This window comes from Orycteropus afer, unplaced genomic scaffold (genome assembly GCF_000298275.1).
Source record: "Orycteropus afer afer isolate SDZICR_OR568_19922 unplaced genomic scaffold, OryAfe1.0 scaffold00310, whole genome shotgun sequence".
Lineage (NCBI taxonomy): Eukaryota > Metazoa > Chordata > Mammalia > Tubulidentata > Orycteropodidae > Orycteropus > Orycteropus afer.
The window spans coordinates 1,485,881-1,489,798 of record NW_006921897.1 but is presented as its reverse complement, the minus strand read 5'-3'; positions in this window follow the sequence as shown (position 1 = coordinate 1,489,798).

Here is a 3,918-nt window from a genome sequence, read left to right as displayed (position 1 = left end):
ATGACATGAGACAAAGTATATGTGAACTGCTGTATGAAAAGTGAATTTACTCTGTAAATCTTCACCCAAATCCTAATTAAAAAAAAAAAAAAAAAAAAAGACTGCCTACACCCAGAGATCACTAGAAAGGATTCTAAAGGCTATTCAGGTGAAAAAGATGATGTTTGCAGATATTAACGACCTATGTAAATAATATTTAAACTCCAGGAACTGGACCATCATAGAACCAGGCAATGTCCTCAATGAGATCCAGGTGTAAGTAAATATTTGATTTAAATTAGGGAAGTTTCTGTCTCTGCCGAGGAGACCTATGTAATTCTGATGCCATCCCTGTCCAAAGTGGTCCAATGACAGGGAGGGACTATGTTGAAAACACCATTCCTTGTGTTCATGCAGAGGACTAGAGCTGACCAAAAAGAAAAAAAAAAAAAAAATACACCAACTCACTGCCATTGAGTCGATTCAACTCACAGTGACCCCTCGTTGGTTTTCCGAGGCAGTATCTCTACAGAAGTAGATTGCCCAACCTTCCTCCCTAGGAGTGGCTGGTGGGTTTGAATTGCCAGTCTTCCAGCTAGCAGTCAAATGCCTTAGGCATAACGCCACCAGAGCTGCCAGAATTGACCAGGAAGGCTGAAAGTGGCATGGTTAACAGCAAGTGAGGGCCACTCAAAGAGCCCTCTGGAGGGTGTTGTCCATAACATATGCTCATACCAAAACATCAAACCCACATAGTAACTTGGGAGCTGAACCAGAATTGACAGTGCCTTTAAATCTCCCTTCTTCCACCACCCCCTGCTGCCCCAGAGTTTTGGATTCGAAGCTACTGTGTACTATAAACATTGGGTACTGCTATAAGCTTAATTGTTGTTGTTGTTATATGCCCTGGAGTCGGCCCTGACTCATAGCGACCCCTCCTTGGGACCCCTCCTTGGGTTTCCGAGGCAGTATCACTACCGAAGTAGATTGCCCAACCTTCCTTCCGATAACTTAATAGGTGATCTAATTGTAATTATTCCTAAGACATGCTTTAAAAAGACTATAAAAATCAGCAAGATTGTTAGAGTATAATTTATAAATTTTCAAATGTTTAAAGTATGGAAAGAAGAGCACATTAAATAAAAAATGGTGCCTTGTGTATGAGTTGGAATCAACTTTATGGCAGCAGGTTTTATGTATGAATAAAAATTGTTTGGTTTGTGAAATTTTAATATGTCTTTGAGCATTGCCAACTAGGAATGATACGCTAATAAGAACTGGCAATCATGTCAGAATCTCTCTCTAAATGTTTCCCAAACTATATTACATGGAACAAGTTAATGACGTTCCTTAGAAAAGGGGTAAGTCTGATCCTGTAACCCCTCTTCTTGGCTATTCACAAGGCAAATTCACATAATAAATGCTCTAAAAAATCTTGAAGTAAAGAAACTTTCCTATATGTGAACGTTGCCCTAAATTATTTGCCCATAGAACTATATTTTTTTTCCCCAAAGAAAATCTAGTGACATCATGTTCAGTGTAACATGATTTGGACAATGCTACTCTAATATATTTCTTATCTCATCAAATAAGGTTAAGTCTGCATCTATATTAAGGTCCCTAACAACAGACCATAATATATAGATGCAGACTGGATCTAGACATGTTTGATGAGGTAAGGAACATATTAGAGTAGCATTGTCTAAACCCTGTTATATGAACAAGATGTCAACAGATCTTCCTTGGGAGAAAAAAACAACTAGGGTGTATTGGTAGGGATGAGGGAAAAACTGAAGTTATCAATGATTTCATTCTACTTGGATCCACAATCAACGCCCATGGAAGCAGCAGTCAAGAAATCAAACGATGTACTGCACTGGGCAAATCTGCTGCAAAAGATCTGTTTTTAAAGAGTTCAAAAACAAAGATGTCACCCTGAGGACGAAGGTGTACCTGATCAAAGCCAAGATATTTTCCAGTGCTTCACATGCATGTGAAAGCTGGACAATGAATAAGAAAGACCTAAGAACTCATACATCCGAATTATGGGGTTGGTCAAGAATACTGAATATACCATGGATTGCCAGAAGAAAGAACAATCAATCTTAAAAGAAACAACTGGAATGCTCCTCAGAAGCAAGGATGTGAGACTTGGTCTTGCTTACTTTGGACACATCACCACTAGAAAAGGATGTCATAGTTGGTAAAGCAGAGGGTCAGTGATAATAAGAGAAACTCTCCATGAGATGGACTGACCCAACAGTCACAATGATGGACTCAAACATCCCAACAATCATGAAGATGGCACAGGATCAGGCAACATTTTGTTCTGTTATACGTAAGGTCACTAAGAATCGGAGTTGAGTCCACGGCAACGAACAATAGCAATTAGTAGGGAAAATGCATTGTACTCATAATCGTCTCTATTTGCAAAGTATACAAGAGTATGAGGTGATATAATTATTACATTTGTGAAAATTTTTCTCCTTCTATCCTATTATAGGTAAGGAAACTTTTAAGGGTAGGCCATGATCCTAGGTGAACTCTTTTGTTCTTAGAGCTTAATTATGAGAGGCAAGAAACCAGGATGTCTCAGTTCTATTCACCTTCTTCTCTGTGTGTCCTGAGGAAGTCCCTATCTTCGTTTCTTCATATGTAACTTGTGGAAGCCCGGACTAAATGATCCCTACATTCCTCAACTGCTCTGATACTCCCTACGAAGATGCACAGGAATCGGAGCCAGATCTTCTTCTAGTAATAAAACATGAAGTGTGGTTTGGACATTACATCATTTGCTACCTGTGTCAGCCTGGACCCGCCTATTTGAGAGCAAAGAATAATTTACAAGCAGAAACACATGAGAATATAATACATTTGGGATAAAATCTATTCCTAGGCTTCAAAGAAGAAAAGGAAGGAGAAATAAAGGAAACATTATGCAAAGTCGCAAAGACTAGAGAAGGGCTCACATGCTAATAATGTATTTTTATTTTTTTAATACAGGCATACCTCAGAGATATTGAGGGTTTGGTTCCAGACCATTGCAATAAAGTGAATATTGTAATAAAGTGAGTCACACAAGTTTTTTTGCTTTCCAGTGCAATGGAAGTTATGTTTACACTATAATGTAGTCTATTAAGTATGCAATTAAAAAAAAAAAAAAAACCACAGCCATAGAGTCGATTCCAACTCACAGCACCCCCTAAAGGAGAGAGTAAATCTGCCTGGCAGGGTTTCCAAGGTTGTAAATCTTTACAGCCTCATCATCTCTCTCCCGCAAAGCAGCTAGTGGGTTCAAACCACGGATCCATTGTACCACCAGTGCACTTTAAGTGTGCAAAAATATTATGAAAAAGTTTGAAATATTATGTGAATTACCAAAAATATGACACACAGATAGAAGTGAGCATATGCTGTTGGAAAAAAGGCACCAATAGACAGGGTTGCCACGAACCTTTTTTTTAATTTGTATCTGTGAGGCATAATTACATCGAGCACAATAAACTGAGGTATGCTTGTATTCAAGTACAAATTGACTAGATTAAACTCCTTGTAAGGGCTAATTTTGTTACACTAAAAGGTGCGCAGACTCTCTCAGTCTTTAAGGATGTCCATTCAAAGCACCATGGTGGCAATTTATCTAACGATTACCTTAGCTGGGAAAAGAAACCAATGTCTTCTCAAATGTGTCTATACCCTAAGGAAACTTTATTTTTCTGATAAAACAAAATGTAATCTGTATTTCTACTCCTGAGACACAAATGACTTCAAGTTAAAACAGGTTAGGATTAACTGCCATAAAGGCAATTTAAAAAAAATAATGAATCACTTAGAATTATAAACTTTACTTGTATCCAAGGTTTTTGGAGTAAAATAAGACACACACACAGATACAAAACCACTTGAAGAACCATGTATAGGGCTGGCAGACAATGGTCC